We start from the raw sequence: 19,798 nt of genomic DNA, 5'->3' as shown, positions 1-19,798 counted from the left end.
CTTCTTCATGCATGGATGGATTTTGATTTAACTTGGCACAATCTTCACCATCATGAGACGGAGTGTCATGTGCAAGAACCAGGTCCCTACGTCTAAGGTCAATGTCACACTTGAAGGGTTCAAGGCCTAAGGTCAGATACAAAAATGATTTTTTGTCCAGAGCATTTCTTCTTCATGCATGGAGGGATTTTGATGTAACTTGGCACAAATGTTCACCACAATGAGACAGAGCAAGAACCAGGTCCCTAGTTTTGGAATTACTTCCCTTTGTTGTTACTATAAATAGCTTATATTGTAACTTATTTTATTACTGGCCGTAGGGAAAAATTGTGACCATTTTTCTATGGTACATCATGCATGTTACATCCAATGTTTAGGTGTATTATGATCTATCCTTATCTGGTAAGAATTTTTGTGTGGACTTATTTTTATACGCCCGTTTGAAAAACGGGACGTATTATGGGAACGCCCCTGGCGGGCGGGCGGGCGGGCGGGTTGGCGGGCGGGCGGGCGGGCGGGCGGCGTCCACAGACCTTGTCCGGAGCATATCTTCTACATGCATGAAGGGATTTTGATGAAACTTGGCACAGTTGTTCACCATCATGAGACGGAGTGTCATGCGCAAGAACCAGGTCCCTAGGTCTAAGGTCAAGGTCACACTTAGAGGTCAAAGGTCAAATTCTAGAATGACTTTGTCCGGACCATATCTTCTTCATGCATAGAGGGATTTTGATGAAAGTTGGCACAATTGTTCATCATCATGAGAAGGAGTGTCATGCGCAAGAACCAGATCCCTAGGTCTAAGGTCAAGGTCACACTTAGAGGTCAAAGGATACAAGAATGAAAACTTTGTCCGGAGCATTTCTTCTTCATGCATAGAGGGATTTTGATATAACTTGGCACAAATGTTCACCACCATGAGGCGGAGTGTCATGCGCAAGAACCAGGTCTCTAGGTCTAAGGTCAAGGTCACACTTAGAGGTCAAATGATACAAGAATGAAAACCTTGTCCGGAGCATTTCTTCTTCATGCATAGAGGGATTTTGATATAACTTGGCACAAATGTTCACCACCACGAGACGTAGTGTCATGCGCAAGAACCAGGTCCCTAGGTCTAAGGTCAAGGTCACACTTAGAGGCCAAAGGTCAGATACAAGAATGACTTTGTCCGAAGCATTTCTTCTTCATGCATGGAGAGATTTTGATGTAACTTGACACAATTATACACCATCATGAGACGAAGTGTCATGCGCAGTTCCCTTCTTTCGAATTACTTCCCTTTGTTGTTACTATAAATAGCTTATATTGTAACTTTTTCATTACTAGTCGTAGGGAAAAATCGAGACCACTTTTCTGTAGTACAACATGCATGCTACATCCAATTTTGAGGTGTATTTTGACCAGTCTCTACCTGGTAAAGATTTTTGTGAGGACTTACAATTTTTTTTTTTGATTTTTTTTTTTTTTTTTTTTTTTTTTTTTTTTAAGATTAACTTCCCTTAGTTGTTACTATAAATAACTTATATTGTAACTTTTTTATAATTGACCGTAGGGAAAAACCAAGACCACTTTTCTGTGGTACAACATAGATGTTACTTTCAAATTTTAGGTGTATTTTAAGGTATCTCTACCTGGTAAGGAGTTTTTTTGTGGACTTAGAAAAACAAAACACTTAGTTATTACTAAACAACCACAAAATTAAAATTCCATTTGCAAATACAGGTGCTAGAGTAAAGAAATTTGCTGTGACGGGCGTATATTGTGACATTCTTGCACTCTTGTTTTAACTTCCCTTTGTTGTTACTATAAATAACTTATATTGTAACTTTTTTATAATTGACCGTAGGGAAAAACCAAGACCACTTTTCTGTGGTACAACATAGATGCTACTTTCAAATTTTAGGTGTATTTTAAGGTATCTCTGTCTGGTTAGGATTTTTTTTTGAGGACTTAGAAAAAAACAAAATATAGATTTCTTGTAGACTTACTTCCCTTTGTTGCTACTATAAATAGCTTATTCTTGAAACTTTTTAACCTGGTTGTTAGAATTGGATATGTCATTCTTTGGGCTTACTGTCTACCAAACTTATACAGAAAATGTTTTACTGTAACATTTACAGGACGGGCGTACATTTTGACATTCTGGCAAACTTGTTAAAAGATGATTTGCTAAGATGTCTATTTGCACTGATTGTTTGATTTATTAATCCCCCGCCATGGCAGAGGGATTATAGGAATGGTCTGCGTCCTTCCGTCCGTCCGTCCTTCCGTCCGTAACAAAATCCTGTCCAGTCCATATCTCCTAAACCCCTTGAAGGATTTTCATGAAACTTGGGTCAAATGGTCACCTCATCAAGACGATGTGCAGAACCCATGAGTCAGCCTTGTCGGTTCAAGGTCAAGGTCACAACTCACGGTCAAAGGTTTGAGTCTGCCATTTTGTGTCCGCTCTATATCTCATAAACCCCTTGAAGGAATTTTATAAAACTTGGGTCAAATGATCACCTCATCAAGACGATGTGCAGAACTCATGAGTCAGCCATGCTGGCTCAAGGTCAAGGTCACAACTTAAGGGTCAAAGGTTTTGAGCCTTCCATTTTGTGTCCGCTCTATATCACCTAAACTCCTTGAAGGATTTTCATCAAACTTGGGTCAAACGATCACCTCATCAAGGCGATGTGCAGAACTTATGAGTCAGCCATGTCGGCTCAAGGTCAAGGTCACAACTCAAGGTCAAAGGTTTGAGCCTTCCATTTCGTGTCCGCACTAAATCTCCTAAACCCCTTGAAGGAATTTTATAAAACTTATGTAAAATGATTACCTCATCAAAACGATGTGCAGAAATTATGAGTCAACCATGCCAGCTCAAGGTCAAGGTCACAACTAAGGGTCGAAGGTTTGAGCCTTCCATTTTGTGTCATCTCTGTATCTCCTAAACCCCTTGAAGGATTTTCATCAAACTTGGGTCAAATGATCACCTCATCAAGAACTCATGAGTCAGCCATGTCAACTCAAGGTCAAGGTCACAACTGAAGTTTAAAGGTTTCAGCTCTGTATCTCCTGAACCTCTTGAAGGATTTTCATGAAACTTGGGTCAAATGATCACCTCATCAAGACGTTGTGCAGAATTCATGAGTCAGCCATTTCAGTTCAAGGTCAAGGTCACAGCTAAAATCAAAGGTTTACCCTTTCACTATCCATAGCAGTGGCGAGGATTTAGCTGTCTTTCAGACTGCCTTGTTTCAGAAGGGAGGGAACTGTGCTTAATTATCTTAACTAAAGCTGCATCATTAAGGCCATTTATAAATAATTCCTAGATTATCGTCAAGGGATCGTTGGGGGGGGGGGGGGGGTTGAGAATTTTATTTTTTTAGTTCACCTGAGCCAAAGGCTCATGGTGAGCTGTTGTGACCGTTCAATGTCCGTCGTCTGTCCATCAACATTTTCTAAAAAAATCTTCTTTTCTTGAAAACCACTTGGCAGAATTACACCAAACTTCACAGGAATGATCCTTGGGTGGTCCCTTTTCAAAATTGTTCAAAGAATTTCATTCCATGCAGAACTCTGGTTGCCATGGCAACCAAAAGGAAAAACTTTAAAAATCTTCTTGCTCAAAACCAAAGGGCCTAGGGCTTTGATATCTGGTGTGTAGCATCATCTAGCGGTCCTCTACCAAAAATTTTAAAATTATCCCCCTAGGGTCAAATATGGCCCAGCCCCGGGTGTCACAATGTTTATATAGACTTATACAGGGAAAACTTAGAAAATCTTCTTGTACAAAACCACATGGCCTAGGGCTTTGATATTTGATATGTAGCATCATCTAGTGGTCCTCTACCAAGATTGTTGAAATTATCCCCCTAGGGTCAAATATGGCCCCGCCCCGGGGGTCACATGGTTTTTATAGACCTATATAGGGAAAACTTTGAAAATCTTCTTGTACAAAACCACATGGCCTAGGGCTTTGATATTTGGTATGTAGGATTATCTAGTGGTCTTCTACCAAGATTATTCAAATTATCCCCCTAGAGTTAAATATGGCCCAGCCCCGGGGGTCCCAAGTTTTACATAGACTTATATAGGAAAAAAAGTTTAAAAATCTTCTTGTCTGAAACCACAACACTTAGACCTTTGATATTTGGTTTGTAGCATTGTCTTATGGTCCTCAACCAAAATTGTTCAAATTGTACCCCTGGGGTGAAAAGAGGCCCTGCCCTGGAGGTCTCAAGTTTTATATAGACTTTAGATAATACTTATTGAGTACACGACCCCTACTGACTTTGGGGTCACCAGGTCAAAGGTCAAGGTCACATGGGCCAACGTTAACTTTTTGCATGAAGGCACTTTACTCGTGAACCACTGCACCCAGGACCTTCAAACTTCACGTGCTGATAATACTTATTGAGTACACCACACCTACTGACTTTGGGGTCACCAGGTCAAAGGTCAAGGTCACAGGGGCCAACGATAACTTTTTGCATGAAGGCACTTTACTCGCGAACCACTGCACCCAGGACCTTCAAACTTCACTTGCTGATAGTTCTTATTGGGTACACCACTCCTACTGTCTTTGGGGTCACCAGGTCAAAGGTCAAGGTCTCAGGCCAACGTTAACTTTTTGCATGAAGGCACTTTACTCGTGAACCACTTCACCCAGGACCTTCAGACTTCACATGCTGATAGTACTTATTGAGTACGCCACCCCTATTGACTTTGGGGTCACCAGGCCAAAGGTCAAGGTCACCAGGTCAAAGGTCAAGGTGCTGCGGGGGGCATTTGTCACCATTAATGACAGCTCTTGTTTACTCAGTGTAATACACAAGATCAAGTATTTTTGGACTGCTAGCTTCAAAGGCACCTGCTGACAAACATGACACGTCATGTGTAAATGGAGCACGCTTTTAGGAAACCCAGGAAACCCGTTTTTTATTGGTTATTTATTTTTATTCGTTCACTGACGGGAGTTTTCACCATTTGCAGCAAGCTTCTGGTCAACAGAATTATTTGTCAGAAAGAGGGTATATTTCTAACACTTGAGTTTTAAGACAATGTGAAACTCAATTTTAAATGTCACAAATATAGTCCTGTTATCAGCTGCATTTGCACTTCTAATCAGGGCTCTCGATCGGCCATTTTTACCGCCGAATATCAGCCGCTTCCCCCGCCGAAATAGTATCCTTTTTTCCCCCTCCAGAGAAAAAAAATTCCCCCCTACTGGGCATTCGGTTGACCCGAGGTCCCGGGTTTTTTATCCGCGAAAATCGAGAAAAACTTGTATTTGACCTGCACAAAATATGCTCCGTCACAGTGTCGGGTTGACTCGTGGAAATTTTGTTAGATGCGTCTCGAGTCCGAAAGTTCTGCCCCTTGTCAATCAAAATCCCAGTCAATTTCAATATTGTTCGCCGTCATACGCGGAAGTATGGCAGTAGGTGGAGCGTCATATGTTAATTAGCTGCTAACAGATGTCAATCACGCCACGTGCCGATTGACACGTGGTCATCTCGCGGTTTATGTTCAGTACAACAATCCCTGTCATTATCAAAGGTGTTAACTGATCAATGTGTAAAAATTAATTGATAAACAGTGCAGCTTTACATTATCGTCTTTGCACAAATTGGATAATTAAAATTGTTATTTTGTTTGCTTGATACGGTTACGTGAGCCGGTCAACCGTTACGGTCGATAGAAAATTTATTATCATTGCCGAGGCTTTGTTTGGTCCAAAATAAATTAAATGCTTTAATAAGCAGAAATTGTAAGTATTGAATAGGTATGGTAAAAAAAAAGAAATTTAAAACAGGTATTTCATCAAGAATTTTAAATGTTTACTTTCGTTTTCCATATTTGTCACCCGTTTTCGCGACCATGATTTTTGGACATTTTCATCATTTCTTACAAGGTTGTTCTAGTAAAATCTAAATAAAAAGCCATTTAAAAGTCTGCATTTAAGAAAAATATGATCAATGTTGCACAGCAGCCCTTATTTTGAAGCATTTTTGGATAATAAAATGCAAAGGCACCAAACCCCACCCACCCACTTTTAGACAACTAAAATATAAATTGATTAAAACATTCTGTAATGATAAATGTACTTGTTTTAGATAAAGTTTGTGGAAGTTTCATTAATAACAGTATAGCTTGACCCCTAAAAAGCTGATCTTGACATGATATAATTGCAGTTACCAGTAGTATGTTGAGAAAAAGAAACAACTTTAGTGTAATGAGAGTTATACATGTTATAGTTCTTACATAGTATGTTATTCTTTGAAGGCAATGAAAATTCCCCCTTTTGGCTAAAACGACGCGAAAATTCCCCTGCCTGAGGGCTGCGGACCCCTTCCCCCAAAGTAGAGTGAGGGCCCTGCTAAGATACATGTTAAATGCAAAAACCTGCTGGAATTGACATTGAAAGAAAATTGCTCTTCCAGTGAAAATTTTCAAAGGGTGCAGAAGTTCTGTGTGAATAAATTGGTAAAAAAAAAAAAAGTTGAAATTCTGACATTTCTCTTTGTTCACAGACTGGAATTACATTTTAGATGTGGTATTAATCTTTCTTATCTTAGATGTTCTTTAAATTTAAAGGGAAAGCTATTTCTGTTTAAAGGAAACATGATTTGTTTTTTGATAAATGCCTTTGAGGAAAGAAAACAATTAGGAGTATGAAATAAGTTTGTGATCTGACATTGCTTTGTTAGGTTTTCAGTCACTTTTGTTGTTTTTCAAGTTTGCTCATTGAGGTATGGCAGCGGACAGTTTCCTTGTTTGCTTTTGCCTTTGCCCGTCCCTCTGTCCATCCGTCCAAATTTGTGTTGTGCATATCTCAAAAAGTATTTGATCCCGAGTCATCAAACCTCACAGGATCGTTATTCAGTATGTGAAGTTGTGCACCTTGTGTTTTAAGTGGGATCTCGTGCACACAGCCAGACCAGAGTAATGGCCCTTGATTTAGTCAGAAATATACATTTAGGGCCTAAAAGTTTGTGTCACATGTATCTCAAAAAGTATTTGACTTACGATTATGAAACATAAAGGAATATTTTTCAGCATGTGAAGATTCAGCTAGACCACAGTCATGGCCCTAGGGTTAGTCAGAAACATGGCATAAAAGGATATGAAAGTTTATGTTGTATGTATCTTAAAACGTATTTGACCTAGGATTATGAGACATTAAAGGAATATTATTCAGCATGTGAAGTTATGCACATGGGGTTATGTTAGGGGTTTCTATTCATCAGACCAGAGTTACGGTCCTTGATTAAGTCAAAAATATGCATAAAGGGCATGAAAGTTTATGTAGCATGCAGTATCTCAAAAAGTGTTTGACTTAGAGTCATAAAGCAGTGGAGGATTGTTATATAGGATGTGAAGTTGTGCACCTGGTTTTTGGTTTGGGATTTCACTCAGCCAGACCAAAGATGATTTATCATCCCAGTACACTTAGTGAAAAATACACATTAACTGTTGCATATATCTTAAGGCCCGGTCACACCGACCGAACTTTGTTGGAGCGTTCCTGGAGTGGTGAAAAAATTTCATCACCGCTCGTTACCGTTCACCACCGTTTAACAGAAGTTGGCCCCCGTTAAGGCAACGCCGTATACGCTCGGCCACCGCTGATGGTCCCTCCTACCGCTCCGAAAGTTTTGAGCTGCACAAAATATTGCGAGCGGTGAGGAGCGGGCAATTTTCCGCTCGGCAAAGTTCACCACCGCTCTAACAACACCCAGTCAAGTTTGGCACCGCTAGACGCAAGTTCGTGGACGCTTGGGTCCGCTAGGCCAATGCAGAAATCTTGAACGCTGGACCACCGCTGCTTCTATCAAAGCGATCCATTCAGCTCCGTAGTCAAAAGCGGTATGCCGCTAAACCAACTGATGAAAAATAATTTCTATAAAAAATTCATAAGTGAATATTCTGAAAATGATTTATTGACATAAGATTTTTGCAAGATATTCTTACAAAAAACCAAAAATATTGTGAAGAAGGTAGTATACTGTTGCAACCCTTTTAAAATAATGCAGAAAATTTACATTTTTCTTTCATAATTATACCAATATCTGACTTTTATTTTCACCCACTTTTTAGCTCACCTGTCACATAGTGACAGGAAGCGCTTTTGTGATCGCATTTTGTCCTTTGTCCGTCCATCATTCATTCACAATTTCTTGTGAACACGATAGAGACCACATTTTGCAATCAATTTTAATCAAACTTGCACACAACTTGTATTGGCATAATATCTCGGTTCCTTTCGAAAACTGGCCAGATCCCATCATGGGTTCCAGAGTTATGGCCCCTTAAAGGGCCAAAATTTTCTATTTTTGGCTTGTGAACGTGATAGAGACTACATTTTGCAATCAATTTTAATCAAACTTGCACACAGCTTGTACTGGAATAATATCTCGGTTCCTTTCGAAAACTGGCCAGATCCCATCATGGGTTCTAGAGTTGTGGGCCCTTCAAGGGCCAGAATTTGCTATTTTTGGCTTGTGAAGACGATAGAGACCACATTTTGCAATCAACTTTAATCAAACTTGCACACAACTTATATTGGCATAATATCTCACTTCCTTTCGAAAACGTGGTTCCAGAGTTTTGGCCCCTTGTAAACATGATAGAGACCACATTTTGCAATCAACTTTAATCAGACTTGCACACAACTTGTATTGGCATAATATCTCACTTCGTTTCGAAAACTGGCCAGATCCCATCATGGGTTCCAGAGTTATGGCCCCCTAAAGGGCCAAAATTTGCTATTTTGGCTTTTGCAGCCATATAGAGACTTCATTTATGGTTTGATTTGATACAAACTTGCAAAATATCTTCAACAACAATAAATCTTGGATTCCATGATGAATCTGTCAGATCCAATCATATGTTCCAGAGTTACGGCCCCTGATTGATCCCTGAAAGAGCCAAAATTTGTTAATTTTTACCTTGTGAACACGATAGAAGTGACATTTTATATTTGATTTTAACCACACTTACACACAACTTAAGTTACAATAAGATCTTAGTTCCTTTCGAAAACTGGCTAGATTCCATCATAGGTTCTGGAGTTACTGCCCCTGAAAAGGGCAAAATTTTCTAGTTTGGCCCTTCCAGTCATATAGGGGTTTCATTTATGCTTTGATTTTATACAAACTTGCACAGAATGATTATCTTGATGATTTCTAGGCCTGGATCGAAACTGGGTCATGTCGGGTCAAAAACTAGGTCATCAGGTCAAATCAAAGGAAAAGCTTTTTAACAACCTAGAGGCTACATTAAATTTTATGACCCTGTCTTGATGAAACTATGATGTCTAGGCCAGATTCGAAACCGGGTCATATGGGGTCAAAAACTAGGTCACCCGGTCAAATCAAAGGAAAAGCTTGTTAACACTCTTGTTCATTTGATGTGCATGAAACTTGGTCAGAATGTTTGTGTACATGAAATATTGTAAGAATTTTTGTCTGGGTCATTAAGGGTCAAAAACTAGGTCACCAGGTCAAATCAAAGTATAAGCTTGTTTACATTCAAGAGGCTACGTTTTTTGGTCCAATCTTAATGAAAATTAATCAGAATATTTGTCTCCATGAAATCACTAGGTAAAACATGTTTACACTGTTATTGTATGTTACTCAGGTGAGCGACTTAGGGCCATCTTGGCCCTCTTGTATCATTTTTCAGTGTCATATATACATTATCCTGTCACTTGCAGTATTTTCGACCCGATATCAGGGTGCCGTATATATTTCTTGATATACCATCAGTTGACACGTGACCAGTGATATACGGTCAGTTGATCATGTGACTTTATGATCGATATTGTTGTCATAAAAAATTTTGCATGGAAACCATCACCATTGTTTTGGAAATGTCCGAACCAAGGAAATGAGTGGTCAAATGATGAGTTTTTATTCAAAACAGAGGAAGTTATTGCGATTTTTAATTGTAACCACATTACTGTGTCGGTGATTACGTCATTATATAAGTGACGTCATTACGAAAATGACGTCATTAAAACTGTTGTCGCTCACTTATTTTGGAAAATAAATTGCCAAATATCGGAAAAAGAAGTAATGACAAGATAAATAGAATAATAGGTTAGTGCCTAAGATGGAGAAAGTTTATCTACAAGGCTCGGCTCTGGACGTTATCAGGTTCACCTTCGGCTCACCCGATAACCTCCTCCACCTCGCCAGATGAAATTTTTCATCTACGGCACTAACCTATTATTCTCTATTTCTGTGCCAAACTTGGTGGAAATCACTCAGAACATGCCCAGCTTTAACCTTGGCACATGCACAGACATCTATTTCCGGATGTGATTAAACTGTCATGATGTTGGGATGTGAGAAACGGAGACATATGATTAACGATTATATGGAAAAATAATTAATACTTTGTAAACCAAAACATACAAGTTACAGTCAAATTATCATACCCATATTTCGGGACTACTGCTTCAGGCCACCTTTTAATTGATTGTTTACATTCAGGTTTTTTTTAAGGTATGGGAAAACCATTGAAAATACTATATACTTTTATCATTTTAACAGGAGGAGGACTGTTTAGAGCATAACATCCCTGCAGAAAATAGCATCTCTTTTTTTATGATCATCTGGTGTTTAACTTCTGTCTGTCCTACATCTCCTCTGAAACCACTTGACCATTTTTACTAAAGTCAGCAGTGTCTCTTGGGTGTTCCCTATTCAAGTTGTTCAACTTAGAATGCCCATTTTACCAATGTTTCATTATCATGACACAGCTGAGACAAGAGCTCATTCTGAGCTAGCTTACTTTATATTTTGCATCACTTGATTATTGACAGTTATACACCTTTACCCACTTTCTTGGAAAATCTACCCTTGGCACCATATGAGACAGCACAAATGTTGTGACCCATGAGGTTGTTGAAATGGTGTACTAGGTTCAATTGCCAGTACATTTATGGTATGACCATCTCTCCCATTTAGCTAGTCAGGCTGTCTTTTTATGCTATTAACCCATCCAATTCCAAAATACACCCCCACCCACATTCCTTTTATTTGCATGCAGCATAAATAATACTGCTGTAATAACAACAGAAAATTGGCAGAAAATTATCTAAATTAATGTCTGATAATGTGCTGTATTAATTTAATTGATTGGCAATAAATCAAATGATTCTGTCAGTGATGTGCTATAAATGTAAATTTAATCAAAATTTCATCACAACCATTCTGATGAAAAGAAATCAAGGTGTTGTAAATAATGACAAGATTTTTTAGAATCTTTTTTAACACCATGTTTTCACTAATTAGATCCAGATACTTCCTAGCATGACATAAAACAAGATATCCCAATAGACTCATTAGTTTGCAAACATTTATAATGTAAGAGCCTTTTTAAAAGTAATTTCTGTTGAAGAAATTTTAATATTTATAGACCGCATGGTATCTAATCAACCCCAAAAGCTAAGCACTTCACTTGTCAAAACACTTGATTAGGAAAAGCTGCATTTTACTGAAAGATTGTGTTTATGGCAATTTGGCCTTGTCATCCTGCAAGTAACATAAGTCCTTGTTATTGAAAAAATTTAACATCTTAAAACAGTAAAATGACAATTGCCAAGGTGTTAAAAGTCAAAACTTTTACATACATGATATCACTGAAGCAGGTCCTACATATTTTGTGCAGGGTGAGACTGCCTCCCTCCCCCCCCCCCCTGCATGCCTGGTTATAATCTTTTATAAATACTGCAAACATTTTAAAATTTTAAGCCTCTGAAAAAGCACAGTTTTATCTGATGGCTAAACCATGTTCGGAGTCAGGGAGAAAAAAAGTCAGTATAGAAAGAACCTGCTGGAGTTACTAACACTATTAATGTTGAGAAATATGACAGAACAAACATTATAAGGGATTGGAGCCAACCTAATGCAGAGTACAAGCAGGTAAAAAAGCAGGCTGATGATGGTGTTTGGAGAAAGTCTTTTTTAACATAAAGCAAATGAACAGACCTAAATGTTATCAAGTTTTGCTTGTATTTAATCACTAGTCAATGATCTTTCTTTTAAAGTGGTCACAAAACTGGTCTTTTATTGGCAAAATAGTCATTAATGTGTTAGCTAGTTTATTTGTTTTGGGTTTTAAGCACCATTTTCAACAGTATTTCACTTGTATGATAGTAGGTAGGTAACCAGTGTTCCTGGAGAGGTGTGGGGATCAATTTTCGACTTGATCCATAGACCTGCCCTCTCCCTATTGAATTAAGAGGGCCGGCTTAAATAATCATTAACACTGGAATGATAAATTACAGAGGAAAGAGAACTGTAAATTTAAGATAGTATATTAATAAGGGATTTGATGATTTTCATTTGAGCAGTAATGACATGTACATGGTTTTGTTTATATAAAGTTATTGCTTGGAAGTGTGGTCTTGACTCACCGTGAATAGTCTCTTTAAAGAATTAAAAAAAAGAAGATTACTTTGTGACACACAGGCTACTTCATCCTTCAAAAAACAATATCGCCTACATCCAAATAAACCTTTGATAAAGGACCAAATCATGGTCCTGAAACAAAATAGCTAAATATTTGGGTTGCATTATCCTTAATGTGAAAAAGTCATGATTGCATATAATTTAAGGAAAACTTCTTGGAACAGTACTGTATCATTTCTACAAAATGTGAAAATCTCTCGTAGATGGTTAATCTGGGCCCTTCTGGGTTGTTTATTAACTTAATCACATATTTGTACTAAAATAATGTCTGTGGATATTATTTTGCCTCCAGTGCTCAGAGATTTACAGTCACTATTGATAGTAGGAGGCCCATATTTATTCACTCTTTCATGCAGTTTGTCTTCTATCTACAAAATATATATATAGACAAAGTCAGTTTTGCAATATGAACTAAATTGTGAGTTTGTAGTAACTTGCTATTGCAACTTTAACAATGTTTGACTTACTGAAATTCCACCTAGGGCATACTATATTGAAATGAATTTAAGCCATTTTAACTTTGATGATAATGATAATATTATGTGACAAAGGAAAGATTTTTCATTAATTACAAAAAAGTTCAGTGGTTTATTTAGTAAGCCCATAGAAAGGTATGTAAACTTTTGATGGAAGTTGTTTTTGCCTATCTACTAAATTTGACTTCTTTAGGACATTTTCAATTTTGTTCATAACAATTTCATGGAATTATTGTTCCTTCTCTTGAGAAGGAACACTTAGAATCAGAAAGTCACACTTGACCGAGCAACTGACCTCGCAACTGACCTCGTAACTGACCTCGCAAACTGTTGTAATTACAAGCTGGCCAATCAAACTCTGTGACCTTAGAAATAACCTCTGATGTTAAGATTACTCTTTCCTAATTGAGGCGACTCTGGTTGACTGAGTTCCACTGATTTTACATATTACTAAACCTCAGGATGGAAAAGTGGTGTTGTTGTAACATGCCAAACATCTTATTTATCACAAAGGTTAACATCCGTCGTTGCCTTCGAATGCATGGTCAATACCTGAAACAAACCCCAAGGCAACCCTCTCATTGTGCGCAACAGATTCAAGCTTCGAATGACCGGGTGTCACATTAACGAGATGTAGGAAAGATAGTGCAAAATTATAGCTATGAATTACTTGATCAATGACAACTATAGCTAAGTTTGTTGTGTGCAAGGATGTAGACTGTTTAGTCAACTCACCAAATCACTACATTAGGATGTTAAACGGGAAAAAATGCGAATATAATATATCAATAAGGTAGAATGATCATGTCCTCGCGTCCAGTCCTGGGGTTCCACACACTGATGACCAATATTTAAAACAGACATTTCAACCAAAATTTTGCAAGATGATGATCATTATATATTATATAGATGTGCCCTAGACAGAACTTTTGCTACGCTTTAACTTGTACTATACCATGCATGAAATTATGCAAAACAGTGAAATGATGATCCTTTACACAAATGAAAATGCAGGCTTTAAAATGTTCCAGTTGGAACATTCTCCTTATATATCAATCGATAGTTATGATAATGGCATGAAAATTGGGATTAAAAGCTTGCATAAATCACATAAAATCCTAGCAAAGTGGATAGACTATGGTCCACTCTAATGCTTCTCACAGTATTTTGTAAAAACAGGAATTCTGCAACAAATTGTTCGTCAGTATGTTTAAGATTGAAGGTTTAGAAATGGCATTTAACGAAATAAGGCATTTAAAAACTTTATGCATTACAGTTAGGCCAACTTGCAGTCACCTGTATAAAGCAGTCACTTGCCTTTAGAAGCCAGGTGACCTTATTCTTTTTGGGGTCATTAGGTCAAGGTTGTAGTGACTGAAAACTTTGTACTCTCATAGGTTAGAGACCACCAATTGTTTTCCCATAGACTTACATTGTAACATTATGGCGTGTACGGCCTTCCATACATCGAAACAGGTATATCTAATTACAAGTTTTTCAAGAACAATCTTAGTTCTACCAAAATATCGGACGAAAAACATATGAATAGTGATACTTTATTTAAGTAATTTTCGTGTGAATGAGATGACCCCCTGTTTACATCATTGACATGGCGGGAGAAATTTGTTTCATAAAACTTTTTTTCAATACACATAAAATGTAGCAAATTTTGTCAAAATGTATAATAAAATACTGTAAATGCAGTGAAAAAATATCAATTTTGAAAAAAATAATCACTTCCTGGGTTTGTTTACATGACTGACCAATCAGAACGCACAGGCGTTACCTTATTCCCAGTAAGTTCCCTGTACTTTTTTGAATTGGTGGTCTCTGACCTATAGATGAATTTTTCGTATCACGTTTTCCAATTTTACAGTGATATTGTGAAACATTATCCAATACCAAATGTCTTACAGTTTCATCAAGAAATGTTCAGTTTTAAGAAAGATATGGACAGTTTACTGAGGTCACCCCCTGTCGATTTATATGCCCAGACTCAGTCCCTGCCGTCGTCAGATTGCACTTTTTCGTGAAAATTTCAGTTATCTGCATTTGATTTGACTATGAAGCTGAAATACAATTCATTCCGTAAAAAATAGAAATAATGTCTAATAATTTTGATCATTCTCTAACATTACAGAGATAAAAATGATCCTATTTGGCCCAAAAGCTCAGATAAAAATGGGCACAGCTGTTAAAAAAAGAGGCCACAATTTAAAAAAAATCAAATTTCACGCTTATTTTTGCACGAAAACGTCTTTCTACATCATTTACAACGGATTTGTGGCCATTTACATTGCCTGTGATGGCTTCCGACGAAAGTCATGTTTTAGCTCTATTATAGGTTAGAGACCACCAATTGTTTTCCCATAGACTTACATTGTAACATTATGGTGTGTATGGCCTTCCATACATCGAAACAGGTATATCTAATTACAAGTTTTTCAAGAACAATCTTAGTTCTACCAAAATATCGGACGAAAAACATATGAATAGTGATACTTTATTTAAGTAATTTTCGTGTGAATGAGATGACCCCCTGTTTACATCATTGACATGGCAGGAGAAATTCGTTTGATAAAACTTTTTTTCAATACACATAAAATGTAGCAAATTTTGTCAAAATGTATAATAAAATACTGTAAATGCAGTGAAAAAATATCAATTTTGAAAAAAATAATCACTTCCTGGGTTTGTTTACATGACTGACCAATCAGAACGCACAGACGTTACCTTATTCCCAGGTATACACTTACCTCATTCCCAGTAAGTTTCCTGTACTTTTTTGAATTGGTGGACTCTGACCCTCAATGACTTAAGAACACCTTGGCCTATATCGAGAAACTTCATATGGTGATTTTCTGTGGTCAGTACATGACCCCTATTGTTTTGGAGTCAGTAGGTCAAAGATCAAGGTCAAAATGACCTTTTCTCTGAAAACTATGTTATGTAACTATAGAACACTAAATTGGCCTATAAGTTTTCAAACTTCAAACTTCATATCAGACTCATCAGATGATTGCCTCAGTGGTCAGCAGATGACCATTAATGTTTTTTTGGGGCAGAAGGTTAAGGTCATAGTGACTTTGAGACTGAAAACTGTTTACTCTTATTAACTTAAGAACACCTTGGCCTATATTGTGAAACTTCTTACAGTTATTGCCTATGGACAGTAGTCGACCCTTGTTGTTTTGAGGGTCAGTAGGTCAAAGGTGAAGGGTACAGTGACCTTTAGACTGTAAATAGTTTCTGCTCAATATGTAAAGAATGCCTTGATCCTCCCAGTCCTTCAGCCAGGAAATTTCACAGGACAATTGTCTTGCAGTCAGTAGATGACCCCTATTGTTTCGGGGCCAATAGGCCAAAGGTCAAGGTGACAGTGACCTCTAGATAGAAACAATTTCACCTAAATTACTATAGAATACTTTGGCCCACAGTGGTCAAACTTCAAAGGATGATTGCCTGTGGTAAGTAGATTACCTCATGTGTTTTGAGGATCATATGATCAAAGGACACAGCATACAAAATTACATACCCATTTGCCTCTGACAGGCCATCATGGGGGGCATATTTGTTTTGAAAAAGCTCTTGTTTAGAATTGTCAAGACAAGACTAAAACAATATTTCTCTCCTTTGTTTCAGTATTGTGACAGAAAGCACAGGTTGTTGGTGAAAAAGCACAGATAATTGTAAATGAAAAAGGACAGATTGTGGAGGAAGTAACAACTAGCACAGGAAAAGTTCCATCAGGTAAACAGGAATTGAAATAGAAATTGAAAAGGTGGTTACAGAAAATATCTTGTATAGAATAGGAGTTGACATGGAGTATGGGGTTGATACAATTCTTTTATGATTCAGTGTAGTGAAATGAATGGATCTATATTGTCTGTTGATATATGTTGATAATAATCTTAAAGGCACATCTGATTGTTTCCTTCCAATGGACAGACTTTTTGTTGTTGAAATTTTGCTTATTTGTTTACTTGACAAGTGAATTAAAAAAAAAAAAAAAACACTTAAAAAGTAAGGATCACAGTGTTCTTGTATGGGCTAATTTTTTACAAACACAAAAATACCAAAAATTCTATGCAAAAAATGACTGTAATTTTTAAATCTAAAATTTTGTCTTAACTTTACGTACACGCAGATAAAGAGATCCAGAATATTGCAAATTTTAGAATGAGTAAAGATATTGATAGGTAATGGTGTTCATTTGTAAGATGACTTTTGGTTAGAATTTTAGCTAAAATTGTCAAAAACATGAAAATTATGGGTTTTTGGACCTTCGTAATTTGACAAAAACTACTTTTATCCATGACTTAAATTCTTGATATAAATCTCAAAGTTTGATCAGTTATAAAGCATTGTATCTGAAAAAAAAAATATTCAACAACAAAAATGCCAAAAAAAATAATGTACCATATTTGCCTATTTTATAATTCATCCAAGAATATATATCTAGAATGTACTTGCTTTTGTCTCTATGAGAGAAAGAAAAAAATTGAAATATCTGTACTGTCTGTCTAGTGACTAGTGTGCATCAGGTGTTTCCTGCTTTATTGGAATTTTAAAATGAGAAGCATTTTAAAACAATAAGATAGATAATAAATAAGTAAAAAAAGTAAATATTAATAGAAAAAATATTATGTAAGGTTATATTTTCTATGTAAGTTTACGAATTTATACTAGGTTGCACTGTGAGTGTACTCCATCTACCTTTAGTAAATATTTTTAAAGATATCCAGTGCCCATCTGTTATTAAGATACTGTATTTTTAGATAATTATTTTAAATGCAGAACTCCTCATCAAATGTATTGAAGTTTACTAAAATATATATATGCAGAGCTACGTTCATAATTAAATGTTATGTAGTACACCATAACAGTTGATTGTTAAAAAAACTTCCAGTATTTTAGTGATAGTACACATTTATACTGTGTTTAGCTATTCATGTATTAAATGGGCATTGTTTTAAAATCTATTACATTATATAGCACAATTTACACATTAACTTGTTGTAATTGTTCATATTTTCAAACATGGAAGTTTGGGTCTAGTATACATTAAACAATACCTTATAATTATGGAGTTGCTTAGCAACATATGAATAATAACAGTTTTGGTTGGCAAAATTAGGCTGATGGAGTTTTCTAAACTGCATTTCAGATCTAGTTAACCTTTAGCCTGCTGGCGACAAGTTATTCTGCCTTTGCGAGCAGTGCAGACACGGATGTGCAGGCTGATCATGGTCTGCACTGTTCACTATTCAGTCAGTTAATTTTCAGTGAACACCCCATTGTACTGCCCAGATTGAATGATGGACCAGTCCATTTTAGAAATTTAGCAGGGTAAAGGTTAAAGAGTAGTAGTCCAATCCAATGTGTAAATATTATTATGTGTCAGCCTCTGCAGGTATGACAGCTCATCATCTCTTATAGTTGGTTACACTTTCATTGCAAAGTTCATATACATCCTTAAATATGCTTAATCAATCAGTCAGTCTGTTCTAATGGTTCAGGGTTTTTTTCCGGCCGTTTTTATAGCCGTTATTGGGCTATATTCCCAATGCCAAAAAGTATATATTTTTCCCAAAATTAGTGCAAAAATTCCCAATCTACATTTTGAAAAAAATTTCATCAAAATTGCACAAACATTGACCAAATTATGGACAATTTTGTAATGGCAGTATGTTAAAGAGGTTGTACAATGTGAAACAAGTATATGAGAAAGTACTTATAAACACATCCTTACTATGTCCTATGAGACTAAATATTTCCCAATTTGGAACATTTACGCGTTAAAATTCCCAATATTGGGGGTATAGGCTATGTTTCCCAAATCAGAAAGAAAAAGCCCTGTGGTTAAATTTTATTTGTCAACATTTTGCTGTAGGCTGTAAACTGTTTCTAAAAGCAGCTTTTATCATAAATATTGTAAACTTTATATCCCCTAGACACCTTAGTTCTTAGCAAAACTGAATGCATTAAATATAAATTAGCAAGTCACAATAGGCTTCATTAGATACCAGACTTCAGTTGAAAGGTTAGAAAAAAGTAATGTGTCTCCCATTAAAAAGTATTACCTGTCCCATAACCATGTTAGATTTACAGGGTACAATGAAAATCACTTGTTATTGATGTATGACTTTATTCTTTTGATAATAATTGATACCTGTATGCATATAAAGGTAATACAATTAAGCTATTAGCTGCTGAAAAATATGAAAAAATATCCCTATATAATAATTGTTGTACGTAAGATTTATTGTTGCTATAAATTTGGAATAACTTTGTGCCTCACATTGTAGGGAGATAAAACCTTTAAACAAGCTCTTTTTATGAACAGCGTACCATAAAATTTGCCAAAATGTAGGTCGCACCTGTGTATAGGATGCAGTGAAAAAATATCAGCAGAATTCTGGAAAAATGATTATACCCACTTATCACTTATCCGAATTTATGTGTGTCCGAAATTCCCTATAGTTTCTACGAACTCGCTGGTTTTTGCTAAATCATCGTCAATATTTTTGCATGTCGTGCAAGTATTTAAATTGAAAAGCATAAACTCTGTGTAAGCACTAAACTGCCACATCCTCTGATCACTCAATGAATATTGACACCAGTGAAAACGAAAGTACACTTTAGCACGTGGCGGTAAAATGATGTAATTTTAAAACCGGTTTGCAAATTGTTTTGAACATTACAGATCAGCGACTATGATCATATTGGATCAGTCTAAAATCTCGCATGCACATTTACAATTGCCTCTGGGTATGATTAAATGGTCAATTGTTTGCAGATTGTGACTTTAGGTGTAAGATAATTAATGCCTCGGGCGTGAATTTCTCGATC

At 36.6% G+C, this 19,798-nt stretch overlaps 1 protein-coding gene across 3 annotated transcripts in view; it reads left to right on the top strand.

The window, feature by feature from the left end:
* Positions 1–19,798, top strand: part of LOC123531790 (zinc finger CCCH domain-containing protein 10-like) — a 288,284-nt gene that overhangs the window by 36,458 nt on the left and 232,028 nt on the right. For all 3 annotated transcript variants that reach the window (XR_008365982.1, XR_008365981.1, XM_053517073.1), the window contains exon 3: positions 16,589–16,696. The gene's annotated coding sequence lies outside the window, so the exon portion shown is untranslated. The remainder of the gene's footprint in view (positions 1–16,588; positions 16,697–19,798) is intronic.

This window comes from Mercenaria mercenaria, chromosome 11 (assembly GCF_021730395.1).
Source record: "Mercenaria mercenaria strain notata chromosome 11, MADL_Memer_1, whole genome shotgun sequence".
In the NCBI taxonomy this organism is placed as follows: Eukaryota; Metazoa; Mollusca; class Bivalvia; order Venerida; family Veneridae; genus Mercenaria; species Mercenaria mercenaria.
The sequence above is the reverse complement of the archived record's forward strand: the minus strand, read 5'-3'. Positions and strand labels throughout refer to the sequence as shown.